Source organism: Falco punctatus (assembly GCF_963210335.1).
Source record: "Falco punctatus genome assembly, chromosome: 6".
NCBI lineage: Eukaryota > Metazoa > Chordata > Aves > Falconiformes > Falconidae > Falco > Falco punctatus.
The window spans coordinates 81,559,458-81,579,846 of NC_137585.1; the positions used below are offsets into that span (position 1 = coordinate 81,559,458).

The following is a 20,389-nucleotide window of genomic DNA, read 5'->3' on the forward strand; positions in this document are numbered from 1 at the left end:
GCAGGCTGCTCGGAGTCATGTCTAGTCAGTTATCGAATATATCCAAGGGTGGAGATTGCACAACCTCTCTGGGAAACCTGCTCCAGTGTTTACTGCTCTCCCAATGATTATTTTTTTTCTTGTGTTTAAATGGAATTTCCTATTTCATTGTGGCCCCCATCACCACTTGGCCTTTCTGCAGGTACTGCTGGGAAGAGTCTGGCTCTATATTCTTAACTTCTGCACTCATCAGGAATTTATGTACATGGATAAGATACCCCTGAGCATCTTCTCCAGGCTGAACAATGCAAGCTGTCTCAGCCTCTCCATGTAGCTGACATGCTCCAAGCCCTTCATCATCTTCAGGGCCCCGTGTTCAACTCACTTCAGTATGTTTATCACCCTCTTGTCCCGGGGGGGGCAGGACTGACACAGCACTCCAGCTGTGGCCTCCCCAGTGCTGAGGAGGGGAAAAGGATCACACCTGAAACCTGCAGGTGATGAGATCCTGGTCCTGATTCAGCCCAGGAAAGGCAGTTGGCCTTTACAGCTCATGGGCATATTGCTCGCTCATCCACCAGGATTGCCAGAGCCTTCTCTGCAAAGCTGCTTCGGCAATCGACCCCCAGCCTGTACTGATGCACATGGTTACTCCTTCCCAGGTGCAGGATTTAGCATTTCCCTTTCTTGAACTTCTTGAGGTTACAGTTTGCCCGTTTCTTTAGCCTATTAAGGTCCCTTTGGTAGCACAAGCATCTGCTGTATCAACTACTCTTCCCAAGTTTGTATCACCTGCAAATTTTCTGAGGGTGGGTGCACTCTGTCCCCCCATCCAGGTCATTACTGAAGATGCTGAGCTGTACTGGCCCCAGTACTGACCCCTGGGAAACACCACCCGTGACTGGCCTCCAGCTGGACTTTGTGCTGCTGACCACAACCCTTTGAGCCCAACAGTTAAGTCAGTTTTCAGCTCACCTGTGTGTCCACTGATCTAGCCAGTGCTTCATCAGCTAGTTGAGGAGAGTATTATGGGAGACATTCCTGATAGCTTTGCTAAATCCAAGATAAATGGATCCTAAATAAAATGGATCCAAAAAGAATTCCTCATCCACTGAGCTGGTCATTACATCATTGAAGTCGTTCAGCTTCTTGTGGCATGATTTTCCCTTCATAAATCCATGCTGACTACTTCCAGTCACCTTGTCCTTCATATAGGTTGGAAAGGGCTTCCAGGACAATTTGCTCCACTACCTTCCCAGGGGTCAAGGTGATACTGACTGGCATTTGTAGTTATCTGGATCCTCTGTCTTGCAGTTCTTGAATTTAACTCTGTTATTCTGAAGATAAATATATTAGCTGCCAGTCTTAGGAGGTTCATTTTAATATATATATGTAATCATGATATTAAAATATCTTATAAAAATTAATATATATATTTATGCTACTTTAAGGCTTTTTTGTATGACCAAAGAGTACTCACCTGTACTGTGAGTGGCTGTTGGGCTCATTAACTTTTCTTTGCTTTGATTATCAGAGAGTTAAGAATCTTGGGATGTGATAATACTCAAATGACACAAAATGCCAGTTAAATTTTAAAAATATGTATTGAGATATTTTTATGAAGACAGCAAAGCCTGAAGCTCGGGAACACATTTTCCCTGTTTCTGCTTCACCATTTTTTGGACTCATTGTGGTGTTGTTTCCAGGTACTTCATCAGATGAGTTTGTTCATGTACTAAGGAAGTCCAGCAAAATATTTTTGACTGCCAGCTGTAAAAAGCTGTTCCCGTGGCCCTGGCTCTATGCAATGACAGAGTGGATAAGAGGGCTGTGAGTTATGTGTCTTCAGCAGAAAGTGCAACAGATGAGGTAGATGCCAATAGAAGTTAGATTTAAAATTTAAAAATCCAGTGTAATTTATAAGTACACACCAGAAAAAATAAATCACTTATGTCCAGTATAGATAGAAACAGTGCTAACATAGATAGGAACATACTAACCCTTTGCAGGTGATTTGATATCTATGATATTGGATCAGAGTAAAACTTCTTTGCCCATTCCTCTATCTCTAATAGTAATTTTTCTATTTGCTATAAAAACAACTTTCAAAAATATAGTATATTTGCCCTTGTTATGTACAAGCTCTACAGTATCACTTGATGGCTTACAGTAGCTGTAGTGCATTTACTGTGTTTTGGAACAAGTGTAACAGAACAAATAATACCTCATTTCCAACCTTTTTTAGTAACTTGTCTTTTTTTGTTGGGGGAAAGTGGAAATTTATTTATTTATTTATCTATCTATCAATCTATCTATCTATTTATTTATTTATTTATTTATCTTAATGGAAGACAATGCCTTTTCTCATAAGTCAATACTAACTCTTTATCCCAAACAGTTCTAGAACAAAGGCAATTCCACTTCAAAAGAACATCTGATCTTGGTTACCCATTGAAAAAAAGACTTAGAACCTTCAAAATATTTTCTAAATAATATCATTTCAGAGAATAACATGTTAATGACATCTGTTCACCCTCCTTGTTTGTTTTGGTTTGGTTTGGGTTTTTTTCCTCCACTTAATTTGTTCATTATCATCTTGAAACAGAGGTAGACTTGTTTTGGAAAAAAGCCTTCTATCCTTAAAAACGCAGTACTGCACAGGGGCCACAGAAGTGCCTTCAAACCAAGCAAGGGAATTGGAAAACTGGACATCAAAATGGTAAAAATTTCCTTTTTATCCTGTCCTGTTCACACTGAACTCAATGGCGTAACTTCTACTCAACCTTGATTATATCCGCTGCATGAAGATAACAACATGCAAAAGTCTTTGCAAAGGTAAGCACATAGAAAAAGCTTAGGGACTAATAATCTGATTTTAGAAGAAACTGAACACATAATTTTAGTGAAATAAAATTCAGAATATAAAACAAATACATTTCAGTAAAATGTCAGGAATGGAAAAAGTCTCCTCCTCTTATGGGATATGTGAAATGTTAGTGACAGTGACTTGATAAAAAATAACGTTCGAAGTTGAATAAGTTCAAGAGAAAACAGGACAGGAAGATTAAACTATAAATCTATTTTATATTTATTTACTGATTTCTTCAATCACACTGCAAACTGTAAAGATTAAGAGAAATACATTCCTTCAAGCAATGTGGTGATTGGATAGTTTTACTAAAAATCAGTAACTTTTCATGGTGTGGAGAGAATTTGGAAGAAATTTCAATAATAATCATAAAATATATTGCAGAACAGATAGACTAGAAAAGACTAAAAACAACAATCTTGCTACTCTGTGAATTCAAGCATTTGCAAACCCCAGAGATTTTGTTTGAAAAACCCCCACAAAATAAATAAATTGTTTGCGGTAGTATCCCGGACTCAGTTTGAGCAAGCATATGTCAATACAGTGACATTTATTTTTACTTAGAAGGCTCCCATGACATCATGCCAAAAAAACCCAACAACAAAAAAAAAAAAAAGCAGTTAAAAGTTTTGGTGTATATTACTAATAAGCATATACAGAAGTTTATAAAAGTTAACCTGCAGAGACAAATTTCGTTCATATTTATGGAGTATTACCTTGATGAAGAGTACAGCTCCATGATTCCTGTACTAAATGCTGGCCGTATTGGGAATCTAGAGCAGCCATATCGCTGCCGTGACACCATGAAACTGTTTCACAGTGAGCAGTGGTCTCTCTGCCCCTTCAGGCCCTCCTGAATTAATTGGTCTCTCTGTATCCATGGTCAGAATCAAAGCTCATCCCATACAAATGTAAAAGTAGCCAACAATACTGGAAAATGGTGAAAACATTGAAAACTTCCTGCCTGTCTTCAAAACTTAGGAAGAGGGCAGAAAATTACTTAATGCTTACAAGTTAGAATGGCAGATTCCCAATACAGAAACAAGTGAATAAGAGGTAAGCAAAATAATTTTAATAATTTCTTTCAATCAAACTTCTTCCCTTTAAAAATTTGCTTTGAAATTATTTTATGTGATTTTCATTACTCATAGGAATTTAAACTCTATAAGGGGAAAACAGGTTATGGAAAAAAGTAGGTCTTTCTCATTGGCCATATATAGGTTACATAGTGAAATGTGCCCAGAGCTAAACATGTCCCACATGGTTGTAAGCAGAAGCTTATATTACTACTTTGAAGTTGAAAGTGTGAGTTTCTAAAGCACCTCTGGACCTGCTTCACGCTTATGAGTTCAAGTCAAATACTCCCACATACTACAGGGGAAAAAAAAAAGTTAAACCTTCAATTTATCATGTAAAATTTAAAATGGTAGATTTAAGACGTAAGAAGTTGCACCTACAGTATGATTTAAAAGTCTATAATACATCTTCTAAACTGCAAGCTCAATTAAAAAAATGAGGAATAAAGGAGATTTGAGAATGCTGAAGATTCGGACCAGAGCCAAAAATATTTTCAGCTATTGAATGAATTAAGAACTTTGATGTTAAATATGTGATGTATTCTGTTGCATTTATAATTTAGTGTGGTTACGAGGCTGAAAACTTATTCACATTTTAATTTTTAGACAGGAGAGAGCATTTTTATGTTCTGTTTTAGAATTCCTTTGGCATGAGCGCAGCTTGTACTGAATTCTTACACACAGTGTATTATTTCAACACTGAGTAGTGAATTCTGTAGGCATATAATAAAGGTTGCTAAACAGAAGAAGGCATGGAGACATTCTTCTTTTTGGTTAAGGCTAATATGAGAAGGTGGCAATGAAATTATCAAGTTTTATTACATCTGACACCTATTTTATCTCTTACAGTTTGATTTCTAAGTCAGAAGTGAAAACTTGTGTTTTCTATGGACATACTAATAGTATTATCTGACCCATGAGCATACAAACATTGCTATCAGGAAAGAATAAACAGTTAATACATCCGTGAAATGCAATTACAACAATTCTGTAAGAATATCAAGACCATAGTGTTAAAGGTTTGGTGACATAAAGTTATTTATACAGGTCTCCTTTCTTTTTTTGCAAAAGGTCCATTCATGCAGACTTTGTAAGGGAATTAATTATTAATTCATTTTATTTCAGCTAGAGCTCCAAATTGAATTTGAAGAGTTGAAGCAGAAATATAAGATCTAGGTTTGGTTATGCACATCATGGCACTTGTTTCATGGCATGTTTTTAAAGTATCAAAGTTAAGCTGAAGAAGATTTTTTTCTGAAAATTCCTTTTTGGTTTAAATCAGCTGTATCTATTTTTTAAGGTCAGGTAAGACCATTGTGATCACTGCATCAGACCTCCTATCTGACTCAAGGTATAGGGGTATTCTGAAATACTTCTGGTTTAAACCTAGGAGTAGTGCTCCCTATTCTATTTGAAGAGCCATCAATGAACCAGTCTTTTAATAGCTGTTGAAAGGTGTATGACATTTCTAGTAGGAATGAAGGAGGAGGTGTTCTCACCAAACCTTAATTTAGATGTCCCTTTACAACTGAGCAAGTTTTCCAGTGGAGAGTGATAGGCCCTTTAGAGCACAGTTCATTTAGCCAAGATGAACAAAGTAGTATGATAGAAATGTTCGTAGCTGTCCGCAGCCTGTAAAGAGTCGAGGCAACTATTCATACTACGGATGTCTGCATCTGAGCAGAAGAAACCTGAATCCCATGCAACCTTGTCGTCGATTTTGAACATTTGGAAGTTGTCTTATTTCCACTGAGCTCGAAGGAAGAGTTTATCATCAGTATGTGTTCTCTGGATGGACACTGCAGTATTCACTATGATCAAATTGGTCACCAGTTAACAGGGTCCCTTAGTGAAGTTAAATGGGCAATGTGCTCCTGGAGTCTTTCACTGTGAAGCATGTTTTCCAAGCCCTAGTCACTCCTGTGGTTATTCCAATAATTCACCTTTATTTTCAGCATTAGTCTTGAATTATGTGCAGCAGAACTGTATGCAGTGTTCTCAGAGCACTTTTTCCAGAGACAAAATTGCAAGTAATATAACCCGTGTAATTGTGATTCCTGTGTATGTATTGGAGAATCACACTGGCTTGTTGTCCACAGCAATAAGCTGTGAGCTATTTAGCTGATTATATCCTCTGCTATAAGTTTTAATTAGTTTCAAGTAATGAAGGCAAGAATTAATTGAAACCAGAGTAAGCATATTCATACAGCTGAACTGACCCTGTAAAAATGTATTGAGATTTCACAAGACAGAAAGAACTGTGGAAGCATGCTGGCCATGGCACTGAATATTTGCATTGTGCCTTAAAAATATCTGCTGTAGTTTTATTTGAGCTTTACAGAAGTTTCAAGTAAGACAATTGAAAAACATCTAAACATCTGTATTGCACGAATCTGTCAGGTTCGAGATGATGAAATAAAGGAATAGCGTGTGCACTACTGAGAAGCGTCATCCTTGTTAATCCAACAAATTGGGAGGGAGCTTGCATATTGTGTACAAGTTTGAGCAAACCAGATAGTCTTTACTGATGTCTTTATCTTAATCTGATACACCCTGCAGTAAGGGCTTTGTAAGCACTGTCAAGTTTTTCACAGTGGGAATTTTTTTGAATAGAAAATGCAGAATGGAGTTAGTAGCAGCTTCAGTGGGAAATCTATAGTTGCTTCTATTCCTTTTAAGAGGGCAGATACCCATATTAAAGGATGTTTTAATGAGATGATACAGCTTTATCTCTTTCATCTAAGCACAGTGATCACAGTAAGATTATACCCGCTATTAAAGGAAAAGAATGAAGAAGAATAATGCTATTTGATGAATAGAAAATTTTGATTAGCAAATCTGATTGGGAGTTCGATGGATAGAGGTCTGTGTGGGGTATTTAGTCTCCTGTATACAAAATTAAAACAGAGAAGAAGAAGGTTGTCACATGAAAGGTGCCCAAAGTCTATTTGGATTTATACAAATACATGCAAAAATTGCTTGTTCCTATTGAAATTGATGTCAAATGTCCTCTGAGCTTACTGGGATGAGGATTATGGCCAATACCTGACCTAATGAAAATGCATTAATGGGAAAGAGGCTTAGGTCAACTTATAGAATGCGGCCTTGGAATGTGGAAATGTTTATCAAGAAAAAACAGGGTTAATTATTTGTGTATCTACACATATATTTAATACATATATATTTATATTAAATATTCATCCCAGATCCTGTTTGTCTGGGAAAATACAGATTATTTGAAGTAAAGAATTTTATAAATGATGGATAATTTAAAGAACATACATATACCAGAACCACAAGAGGACACTCAGGCTATTAACAGTTAATACATTTTCTGGCACTCCAAGGTGAAAAAAAATTAAGTCTTGCCACATGCTATGCTTGTACCAGCAAGTTCAGCTTCCCCTGAAATTTTCTCAACTTTCTTTTAGGCAACATGGGAGCTCCCGATAGGAGTTTGGCATTAGGCGGGTTTTCCTTCCATCCTCTCATATTCTTTACTTCCAGCTTTTCTGAGTGATTCTATGCAGCTTTCATTTGAGCTTTTAGGTTCAGTGCTCAGTGACTCTTCTCTTGTAAGCTTTTCAAGGTTTTCCTAAGTTAAATAGATAGTCCAATGCAATGGCTGTCTTCATAGTTTGTCTGTTTAATCAGTTTCAGGTTTTGAGGTGGATTTTATGCTTAAGAAGTCATTGTTTCTTTGTTTAAGTGTTTGCTATGATGGGCTGGTATGCAGAATGCAGAGACCCTTCAGAAATCTCCATGACTGGAGCTTCTAAACACAGGCAAGATCCTAGCAAGTATTTACGTTCTGGATGAGCTGTGTTTCTTGCCTCTGAAGTAAATTGTTATGAAAATCTCTCTTCGAGGAATAAACATCACAGGAAAATTCATCTTTACTAGTGCAATAATTTTAAAAATAGTAACAGGTATGTGTGTATATGGCTGCATCTGTAGAACTGTAGGACTGGTTGGCCATCTAGGCTGACCTTACTGATCATATACTGAGAAATTTAAGGACTAACAGTTTCACATCTCAGAAGGCTGAAGGAAGGACATGCTTTAGATTTGGTTCATAGCTGAGAAACACCCCCTGCTTTAGTAGAGGGTTGAACTAGATGGTCTCTAGAAGTTCCTTTTAACCTTGACCATTCTGTGATTCTGTGAAAGCTGATCCTTCCATTCCCTCATCAACTGGAAATCTGGGTTAGACTTCTCATTGAGTTCCACAGAAAATTATCATGTCACCTCATCACCCTAATGTCTTACATCTTCATGGGGTTTAAGTGGTCCTAAATCCCCATACATACGCACTTCCACTGTCAGTTCTGAGACTCGAATCTGGTTTGAAAGTCAATCCATAAGTTGCTTGTGACACAAGATCCATGATTGATACCAGATAATAACATTATTGCGGGACAGCAATACTGCCGGCTGTTGAGAAACGACTTTGAGAAACAACTGTGAGAACCTTTCAGGTAGCTCGTTGTAGTCAAACATTTTGCTAATTTGATTGAAATATTGAATAAATTTTAAGGGTGTTGTGTACAGCTCTGCTTGATAGTCTGAGCGGTGGTCCTGAGGATACCATTTGCCTTTAACCTAAGTTTGTTATTGTTAAGTAGCTAAAGTTTTAGCATGTAAACATGAAATAATCTTGCAGACAGTCATCTCGATCAGCTCTACTCTTCCCATTATTGCACCTGTAGGCAAGCTGTTTCCTGTCCTCGACAAAGAATTGTTTTCAAGAACCAAAGTAGGGCAATTACAAAGTTACGCTATTCCAGCACTAAATCCAGTCTTGCTTGCTATTCTTCCTCAGGCAGAGTCTAGTGAAAGGAAACAATTCAGTAACAACTGTTTTCTGAAGTAGTGGTAATCAGCTCAAGGCCATCCAGAGTATATTGTCAGAAATATTATCCATTGAACACGAATGTGCAACTCCATTCTGGATGTCAGGCTACAAGATCTTTAACAGAAACGACATTGACACAATGCATTGCTTTGCCTCTAGTCATGTGGCATCCCTCCACTTCACATCATAGAGAGAGTAGCTGTTCATATACAGCTGTCATGCAACAACAGAGTGAAGTAGCGACTGTTATTCTCCGGTGAAATTAGGAAGCTCATGCTCTGCAATGGCTTAAAGTTACAGGTCTAAGGAGATAGCATTTTGCACTTGTTTTATGGTGCATGTAATTAAAGATTTCTCTGGATAAATGGCTTTCCCAAACAAATGTGCATTTTCCAGCTTTTTAAATAAATGAAAGTGAGCCATTTTTTTGGCATGAGGAACACCTGCTCGTAGATGTCAATTACTCTTTCTTTTCTCCTGCCTTTAGAAAATGAACTATTCTAAATTGAATAGCCAGATAAATGTAACGTTAATTAATATTTCATTGCTTTACACTGGAGAACAGATCAGGAAAAGGGTTTTTTTGTTCATTGACATCTGGTTAAACAAAGCTAAGTGGAACCTTCTGACGTTATCAACGGAAAGATCTGAAAGGAAAGCTGTTCTGTACAATGGCCTCCTTCATGTGTTTCTGCAACTGTTCTGTTCCGGTTTGTTACAAAATAATACAGTCTGTGCATGTTATTTTTCATCTTTAAAAATAAGCTGTAGTTACAGTGTGCATGAGCTATTTTTCACTGGGTTTAGAGCCAGCTATAATCCATTTGCCTGTGTTTACATGGTTTTTGAAGCCTTTGTGGACTAAGCTGATCTTGCCTCGTTGAACTGTTAGTTTGCCCACTGAGTAGATCAATCTTATACTTCTTTATGAACTCAATCGTAGTGAGTCATCATTTACTTCCATGAAAATCCAGTTACCACCACTGACTGCTGCAGCTCAACAAATGTGCCTGTGCCTGAAAAACAGAAGTTCTTAATTTTGTTCTGTATGTCGTTTTCCCTATGAAAAAATCTACTCAATAAGTATGGAACACAAACCTTCTGAACACTGCATAATATTTTAAATAAAAAGAATGTGCCTCAGGATGGCTTTTTTTCCTCCACTAGTCTGTTCCTAGTAGGACTGTTTCTGCTTTCCCTTGCACCCTAGCTTATGCCTAATCATTCAGGATCTGCAACCTTCTTTGATGGCGTCACTTCCAAGGCAGCAGCCAAAACCAAGGGCTCAATCTTTACTAAAGTTAAAACTCCCATTCATAATGCTGTCTTATGCACACACCCACAGAGGCACGTGCACACATTGCATTATACAAAACAGCATTGTATACTATTTTTGTTTTCATGTTATGAAATCTTAAAGAGCACGAATATATTTTAAGCAATTAAACATCTCATGCCAGTCTTAATCGTACTAATTAGGAAAACCAAACATAAGATATAAAAAGCTATTTCTAAGGAAGTATTTCTTGTAGAGTTTAAATGTGTCATTAAATATGATGGTGGGGGAATAAAACATGGAAACAAATATTTTCATCAGTAGAAACAAAAAAAAATAATATAGGTAATTAGAAAACATTTCTGTTAAGACGCCTCTTTCTTTATCATTCAATTTAAATAAAAAAATTGATTAAATTAGTTCTTAAATTATGCTTTGAAGGTAATGAAAATAGTTTCTGATCAGGAAAACAGTATTGTGCTGCCAGTAAAGCTGACAAATGTCATAGCTTCTGATAAGTTCCACTAATTTTTTATATTCTCTTCTAAGTGAAACATATCTATAACATAAAGCAAGACAGTCGGTTTTGGTCTTGCAAAACACAGGAGAGAATAACTTCCCATGATTTTGACCATCCACTGCTTATACAGCTGTAATACTACATTTCCCCAAATTTATTTTGAATGGTTTAATGAAATTCGAGTGTTTCATTTAATGCTTTTTGTAATGTTTTAATTGGTATGGTTGAGGATGAAAACTTTTTTTTGTTACATTCTATTATCATCACTGAGTTGGTGATTTTTTATCACATAAATTCCTACAGAATATTTAAGTAGATTTTATTGAATTAAAGGTTCAGTTTATCTGCAAATGTGTCCACTAGTTGACAAACATTGAGCTGTTGTAGCATAGTAAAAATACCAAAATCATATATTAAGAAAATAGCAGGATGATGAAATTACATCTCTTAAGCCTTTTCATAAACTGGTCCCTAAAAGATTAAAATCCCTGGACACTGTTATTTAGCTGTCCGGAAGCTCAATGCGGAATATCCTTAACAAGAAAAATGCAAATTGTGTTGACATAATTTTTGACTAATTTGCATCCCCTGTATAAGCCAGGTTGTCAACTCACATTTTTCTGTCTTCAGCAGGTGAAACAAATCAGATTTTCTATTTACCTTGCACCACATACAGAACCGGGTAAAATAACTGCAGCCCTTTCGACTAGTAACACTGGATGTTACATGCAGCATCCACTTTACATTCACATCCTGGAAAGAACGACTAGCCTGACCTGCTGCTGTAAGATGTAAACCGTGGCATTCATACATTTTTATGTTGCTCATGGTCAGGCTTTACACTGCTGTCACTTCCCTGCTTTGGTCACATACCACGCTACTGCTCTGCTGATGCCTGAACTGCAGCACAGGTAAAAGTCACCTCTGCTGACAACCCATGCCTTGCCTGGTGTATTTCTCATATATACCTGTCCTTTAATTCTGCAGACACAGGGAAAGTATTAATTTAGAAGCCTTTCCATAATTCTTTTTCTGTTACTGCAACAGGAGGTGAAAAGCCTTGCTGCGGGACACTGATACTGCCGATAAAGCCAAACCATGAAAATTCACTTTTAGGGCTGCGAAGAAATTTGAGGAAAATGGTCATTCAAATCCTACCCTGCAATGCCTGCCCCATGGGCATTACAGAAAGCACTCTTCATGTTCATTAAATAAGACACCGTGCTTGGTAGCCCCTTCTTTCAACTCCTCTGTGGTTTTGCCTCATTAAAGACTGAATGCAGACATATTTGGCTCAGGGATAATACTGATTGCTGTAAATACTTCAAGAATGAGTCTTCATTTGACTGCAAATATACTTATCCATATACATTTACCAGTCAATGCTAGGTTTCCCTTCCTTTGAGAGAAGCTGAATGTGAGTGATCTGTCAAGTCAAATACCTTGCTTTAACAGTAAATCTAGGGAAAAATATAATTTACAAAGTAACCAGTAGCTGTTTAAAATCTCATCAGTGAAAAGGAAAGCCTGTCTGTACTATACATTGAACAGTAATAATTATACATTGAAAGGAGGATTTTAGAATTCTTCAGGTTTGCTTAAAGCAGATTGATTGATTTTTAAGATTTATTATATTTTTAGCCATCAGGAAAGTGTGCTTTCAGTTGAGCAAAATGTTAGAGCAAGCCTATGATTCATGAATGATGATGAAGTTTTATGTCTTTCCTTCATCCCCATCCTTCTGCTCCTTGACATATGAAAAGTTAGGAGAATTTGAGAGCCTTGTAGACATCAGTACTGAACAGAATTTATAGCTCTTTTGTCCATCTTGATATGGCTACAGAAATAGGCAGTTCTCTCCCAATACATGTTTATCTTGATAAACTTGCAAAAGAGAGGGGGGTGGTGAGTAGGGGGGTCGAGAGAGAGAGAGAGAGATGAGATTGATAGAGATAGATAGATAGATAGATAGATAGATAGATAGATTCAATCATTAAAATGCCTGAGGAACAATGAACAAGTCAGCATAGATGTTTTTGGTTTCAGAATGTCTCTGTTGAAAGAGTCTATCAAACTTGGGGTATCCATTAACGATTCAGGACTCCTTTAAGTCACCTTCTTGTTTATTCCTTGAAGTCTGTATGAAAGCTTGGAAGTACTGCTTTTGTACTATAGCACTCTGGAATATTTACTTGTCATAAGATCCTGCTACAGAACCTCCCCACTCCCAAACCTGCACCAAAATAAACTGGGATGTGTATCTTTATCCCCTTCCTCCTTTGAATCAAAGATACAAAAAAGCACCCTATTTGTGCGCACTGACTAAAGCTTTCCGTCATAATCAATGGATCCAAAACATCTACTTCAAGGAACATGGAAAGATATTTCTGGACGCAAGACAGAAGAAAGCCGCCTGCTCTGAGCATCTCGATTCCTTAGACACCTTTACATTGGTCTCAGTTTCTTCGGTGCTTACACCCATACCTTTTGCATGGTTAGAAGCACCTCAGTCAGGGAAACAGGCATTTATTTTCCTGACTTCACTCTTCTAAAATGCAAACCTCACTTAAGTCTCCAGAAGGATTTAGAAATAGCAGATTGACTCAGAAAATAGCTAATTGCATCAAGTGTCATTACTTTCATTCATAAATATGTGCAGAAGCAACGTGGCCCATTTGCACAGCATTTAGGGATAAAATGTACAGGGACCATTCCAACAGAAGGACATAAGAAGCAGCGTATTCCAGAGTTTCGAGACTGGAGTAGAGAGGAACATTAAGAAGACAAGCAGGAATAGTTTCTGCTTTTCAGCTGAAGTTCCTCCTTGGGCAATTCTTCTTGCCTGGAGAGATGCTCATAACAACTAGAGTATTATGCAAAACATGTACAGCATCCTCAGCAGCAAAGTTAGCTCAGCTTCATTATCGATACCCTAGGTCCAGTGTGAACACCTATGTTCTTCCTACTAGTTGTCTCCAGATACTGCCTTACTCAGCATTCTGGTGCACTGAATTGTTCTGCAGACTTGACTGCCCTTTTCATTGAGTCAATGGAATGAAACAACTCAAGAGATCTCGATGATCATTGATAAACAAAGGTGCCTATCTCTTTCCAAAGATCCTGTCACAGTCAGGCATCCACTTTTCAGGCACTGTGATGCTGACTTTTGTGTAGAGATCTTGCCTGTGAAGGTAAGTGTTGGAAATCAAATTCTGCTCCAGAGAAGGAAGGTAGCTATTGAAAGGTGTCCACAGAGATGGATGTTTAGCTGACTTAGGATTCAGTTGCTTAAACAGACCTGTAATGCCATTTCATACAGCCTATGACATCTTGCCTGGTATCTGCTTCTCCTGCGGGATGCATGTCTCCTTTGGGATTATGTCACAGCTTTCATTTACATACAGAAACTCTACAGAGCTCTTTCAAATGTCGCTAGGCATCTGAAATATGTCTGCTGTAGATGAGCAGGCATCACTGGCCTCACCAATTGACTACAGTCAATTTAAACACCAATTCACAAGCGTATGCACACTTATGAAGTTAGATATTAATTTTAAACCAGGTTCAAACCTAATGGATTACAGTACTCCAAAGCCAGCTCAAGGCAGGACATGAGAGAGGACAGAGAGCTCCTTTCAGTTCTATGAAGACAGGTGTGTACTGAGTGCCATGTGGGACACCCTAGGGGTTCCAAGACTTCCACACAGGGCTAGTAGACAGACGTCTATGACCTACAGGAGGTCCATTGCTTTTTTTGGAAGAGCAGATGGCCAGGTCAGATGCCCTAGGCCATCGTAAGAGCTACATACCCAGGTTTAGACAACTGAATGACATTAAGAGAGTCCAGAAGAAAACTGCAGGGCTAGCTGAATTTGGGAGTAACCAGAGCAGAAAATACAGAATGGGTGAAGTTCACTATAAGCCTAATGATAAGAAAAGTGCATTAAGTCTGTATTGAAAGTGTGGAGGTTCCGACTGGAAATGCAAGTTCCATATAAACCTGTTAGCACTTGGTACAAAGACTGCTTTTTAAACTTAGCATGCTGTTTGTACTTACAAGTGTTGTGTTTCAAAGTCAAATTTTAAGTGTGCTAGCCTAGTCCACAATATATGGGATAATAAACTTATTACCTAGTTAGTTAAGAACAGTTAATTTAACTTAAAATCCTTTCTACTTTGATAGTGTGTTAACATAGTAACATAGAACATTATGCCTCTTTGCCTGTAAATTATGAAAAAAAAACAATTCTGAAAACTGGAGATTTGTTGTATCTATTTGAGTAGAACAGTTTTAAAGTTGCAAACCACAATTTGATTAGAAAATGCATAAACATTCTTTCATAGCCTTTGGGAATTTTTAATCCTTTGTTGAAAACATTGATCTTGAAATTCTGCTGGGATTATTGGAAGATGAAGGTCCTAGAACATGTAATTCAAGAGATTATTTCTCCTGTGCATAAGGTGTTTAATGTGTATTGTTACAGTCAGAATATTTTCTTTACTTTTAATAAAAAATTTTGGAAGAAAAATGTATTTACACTGTTACAGGCACACATTAAAACAAAAATACACGGATTACTTAACATTTCACTAATGGATAATTGAATTAACTATAAAAGCATTTTATGATTATTTCTTTTTAGCTCACTTAAGACCACCATCACAAATCTGTTAAACCCTCATGTTTGTGTAAAGGTGTCTTCTTTCAGAAGTGAAAGCTTAAACTAGTGCATATTCAACAGAGCCATTGTTTCTCAGACATAGAAGTGACTTTCAATAGCCTTTGTCCTTCACCGTAATTATCTAGTTTTGTCTGTTAGGTTACAGTTCAGAAGCACCTTAGTTTTACCATTTCAAACTTCTCAGGTACTTGGTCCTTCCTAGAAACTAGAGATATATATTTTCAGAAAAAGGTCAGCCTTCAGATGTGGCCGAGTATATTCCCCACATATTCTACATATTAAAAAAATAAACTAGTGAACCAGCAACTTTGGAAGGAAACAGTGTTCACATAAAAAGATTTAGCTAAAAATAGCTATTTCTCCAACAACAGTAACAAAAAGAAAAAATAGTCACATTAAGAGCTGTCCTGGAGAAAATTAAACGAGTCTTCATGATTTATTACAAAAGGAAAAAATAGGAAATTCACCATCTGAAGGCAAAATATGAAACAAAACACATGAAACCAAAATTATGTGCCTGCAGTAATAAAGCATTCTAAAACATGAAATTCCTGTTAATGCTATTAATGATTGACAATGGCTGAAGATGTGTACAGGCTATTTGAATGTAGCTTATTGGCATCATTCCCCTAGTAACATTAAATACCTATTCTGTAGGAAGGAGTTTGGTATTATAGAATCATTTTTTGTCATGTGATTCTTAAAAGATAAGTAGTATCTCTTTGCAGAAAACCTTTATTTCCTTCTCTTATAAAAGCTTGCTTTGATAAAAGAATCTTGCCACATGCTGAACTCACTAAATTTATCTAGCTGTCACCATGAGTTCCCATAAATCTGCCTGTTCTGAAGTTTTCCTGCAGTGTACAGCAGTTTAAGCATTATGTTTGGGACTTCCTAAATGAAAAGTCTGACAAGGAGCAGTGCCCTTTGCAATGAATGCCCCGTAAGGGTCTAATCTGCAACACACCAGAAATATTCCCACTGACATGACCAGGCATTGTTTTGGTCCTGAAAGGAACTGCACTAGCGGTATCCTTGTTACCAACAACAAAGTAGTAAGTGAAACAAGTCTGATTTTCCAAAATGGGTTGGTTTGGTTTTTTAGAATACAAGTAAACTCTTCATTAGGTTTTACTTCAGATGAACCAGGTTGCCACACTTTGGCATAGTACAATGACTCCAACATCGGGAAAATTGAAATGAACTTGTGAATTACCAGTGAGCATGTGTGCTGTATTTATTCTTAAATGTTCAATCCTTAAAATTCATAAATCTTCAGACATCAGGTTGCATCTTCTATATTTTATGTTAAAGGATTGATGTATTTAAATTTCATATCTTAAGGTATACTCACTCTGTCTCCTCTGAAATATACCTCTAAACCAACTTGATTTCTGCTATCAAAGTTCAAGATTGGAAGCAATACCACTTGTATTTCAGCATGTCATAGACTTATTTTTCATGGTGACACCCCCTCTGAAACTGACATTTCCTGACATTAGTTGCTTGTTTGTAGTGGGATTTCTGTACTGACAGTAACGATAGCACATTACTTTCCTTTAACTAACAAGAAATTTGCATTTTATTCTAGTTGGTCAGCTTTGGAAAATAAGTACATACTCATGCTACGTTTTTGTTATATGCAGAGTGGATGAAACAATTTCTATGCCGCTGTGAATTCTTCTATATGAAGGTTTTTGCATTCGTTTTTCAAAGCTGTTTTGGAAACTTGAATCAAAACATAAAGATTCAGAGAAGAAATTTTCAGACTGGATAAAATCTTATCAGCATGGAAGTCAGTGGGAGTTCTGCTTCAGTGGGGTTAGAATTAAACCTGATTAACATATAATAATGTATTCCTCCCATCCTTTACCACAAAGCCAACTAAAAAGGAAACAACAGCCCCCTGGCCTTAGCCTAAAAACCAGTAGTATACTTACAACCAATAACCAATGTGTATAGTAAATTAGCAATGATACTTTAGTGAAAGTATAGTTCATCCGCAGGTTCTCGACGCGAGTTGTTTCCTATCCTGTATGAATTTTTCCCATTACATACTGCACTAATAATTTGGTTCAGAACCATAGGACTTCACAGCCTCTTCTTTGGAAAGTTTGGGACCACACAAAGTGGGAGAGGTAGACAGCAGGGGGAAAGGTGCAATATTTCCGTTTTAGGGAGGACAATTAAGTTGCTTGCTGATGTTTGCAGAATTTGTGGCAGGACTGGGAACTGAATACAAAGCTCTGGTGGTGTTGCTTGGAGGTTAGTGTCATCTCAACCACCTGCACACCGGTGTAAATCTTGGTTCCACTTGGTTCGGTCTCCTGAATTGACTGTGGCTTTCTTGAAACAGAAAATAATCCAAATTTATCTTAGCTACAAAAAAACCTGTTCGATCTTTAGTAAAGCAAACAGAAAAGAGCAATGAAGCTGGTGAAGGGTCTTGAGCACACATCTTATGAGGAGCGGTTGAGGGACCTGGGGTTGTTTAGCCTGGAGAAAAGGAGGCTCAGGGGGATCTTACCACTTTCTATGGCTACCTGACAGGAGGTTGTAGCACAGTGGGTGTCAGTCTCTTCTCCCAAGTAACAAGACAGGACAAGAAGAAACAGCCTATGGTTGTGCCAGGGGAGGTTTAGACCTGATATTAGGAAAAATTTCTTCACCAAAGGTATTGTTAAGAGTTGGAACAGGCTGCCCAGGGAAGTGGTTGAATCACCATCCCTGGATGTATTTAACCGCCTTGTAGTGGACTTGGCAATGTTCAGGTAACAGTTGGATTTGATGATCTTTAAGGTCTTTTCCAACCTAAATGATTTTATGGTTCTATAAAAATAGGAATGTTAACAAAATTATTTTATATTCTTACATCAGACGAAAGTGTTTCTCTGTTAATTAGAAAAAATACATCTTGAGAAATTTGCTACAAAAACCTAGAAAATTGTAAATATTACTGAGTGAGAAAAGAGACTAGCAGTGGTTTTCTCAAGATTTTACTTCAACTACAAAAAACAGTCCTGTCATCACCATACAGAGCACTGTTTGATCTTTTACACTCATTGATTATTAACGGGGTCTAAAGATGATTCTCCCTTGCCCCTACATTCCCTGAATTGCAGAAAAGTGTTTTTTAGTTGCTGGAAAAACCTGATACATAATACATTTACAGTTCTTTTTTAAGACTTAACACTTGTTGACTCCAGTAGACTTCAGGGGTACTCAGCACTTTGTGTTACTGACTCCACAGATATCTCCTTACATGAATACTTTGCATAATATGCATAATCTCAGTTGAACCCATTTTGGCCAAAATAAATGAAGGAAAACATTCCTGAGAAAACAGGGTTTGATAATAATGATGTTTTGTGTGTGTGTGTAAATTTTAATGGAATAGAAATCGGAAGTGCCATTTTTCTTATGTTTTATTTACAAAATAGGCTCAGCTACTCCTTTTCTCCAACTCAGAAACAAAACTTAGTTCTGAAAAGCTTACAAAATATCACTTTTCCATATAGGTGTATGGGTAACATCAGTGCTTCTGGAGCAAGTCACTGAAGTGCTACTGCACATCATCAAACATTGCAAATAAGGCATGTTTTTATGAATAATATTTTTAATTGCTGTTCAGCACACTATTTCTATGCAAGTGGATAAAGGAATCTGTCCCTTTTTTGTATACACAAGTGAGGTTTATGTTTTCATGTGTGGACTGCTGTGTGTACTAAAGTTTGAGCAGTTACAGGACTGGTTGAGGCTAAGAAAAACACGAAAGAAATTTCATTCTACAAGGCTATTCATAAAGAACAGGTAAATGAGTGATTTTGTCTAAACTCTTGAGTATCTTATCAATGAAAGCACTTCATTTGTCCAAAACATCTCTAAAAATATTTCTGAACAATAATGACAGATACTTCTCAGAGGAAGAATAATGTATTTTTTCATTTGTCTGTTGTTTGTAGATAAGCTTCAATGTGTGTCTGTTCTCTTCTCTGAGCCATGAACATCTGTGTCTTTGTGCAAGAATATCTTTTTTTACCCATTTTATCATGTCTGTTGCAGCTTTGAGTAGGAGGTATATTCTATTTTTCATGGTTTGTTTTGAAATGCACATCTAGATTTTGTGTCATCTTTGAAATTCCCGTGCCCACTTATCTATAGATGAAAGAAAGCTGTTCATTTATGCAATAAGATGATATGATATAGAATGTATTTATGGATGATAACTGCACATTTCATAAAGTCTTCAAAGACAGAAGCCTGAAGGTCAACAAACAAATACTTCAATAAAGAGCAGTAGATATTCTGGCTACTCCAAAGTGATTAAAACAACTGTCTCAAATCTTGAATAGATGTTTTTATTCTTTCGTGAACTGATGTGCGAAAAATGACGTCGTGTCTGATGCGTTCCCACTTTTGTGAATTTCTTCATATCCAAAGTAAATCAAACCTTTTTTGTTTTCTGAAGTGTAAGATACCTTTCTTAGAAACATCCAGTGGGGTATGCTTGGAATGAACTGCATTCCCCAGATCTGTCACTGCTGGGAATGACAATTCATCAGAAAACATTTGCCTGAAAGTCTAGTATTTGACAGGGTCCTGAGAATTTAGACATGTTCTCTGGAGGCACTAGCTTTTCTTTGTAGGTCTTACCCGTGGCCATGTACTGTAGAAACATGAGTCCTTGACCCAGGGAGCTTCTAACAGAAATTTACGTGTAAATCACAGGACTGTATCGCTTTGGAACAGGTGAAAATTTGTCAAATCTGAGATATCTAGTGAAACACTTTGGACTCAACAAATTGGTGTTTCATTAACAAAACCATTTTGCTTTTTCTGGCTTATTTTTCTAACCACTACACTCCAGACCTTATCATCACCCCTTTGTGATACTTTTTATTTTATAATTTTCTTTGTCCTGGAGACTGCAACTGCTGACTCCGCCTGTGCTAATGCAAATCACAAGTGCAGCTGAAGGAACCTTTAGAAGATGTGATTTATGCTGCGTCATTTTACCCGTTGTAAAAGAGGGTTACACTGCACTAATTCAGATTTTAGACTACACTCTATCTTGATCCATGCATGCTATAAAACAACACAGTTACATGGATAGTGGAAGCCCAATACTGAAA

General features: G+C 37.1%; 1 protein-coding gene and 1 long non-coding RNA gene across 2 annotated transcripts in view; one reads left to right on the plus strand and one right to left on the minus strand.

Moving 5' to 3' along the window:
- Positions 1-20,389, plus strand: part of KCND2 (potassium voltage-gated channel subfamily D member 2) — a 290,804-nt gene that overhangs the window by 29,175 nt on the left and 241,240 nt on the right. The window lies entirely within an intron of this gene.
- Positions 1-20,389, minus strand: part of LOC308066549 — a 50,120-nt gene that overhangs the window by 2,188 nt on the left and 27,543 nt on the right. The window contains exon 1 of the long non-coding RNA XR_013929192.1: positions 1-20,389. This exon is cut by the window's right edge and continues 27,543 nt beyond it. This is a non-coding gene — a long non-coding RNA (uncharacterized lncRNA).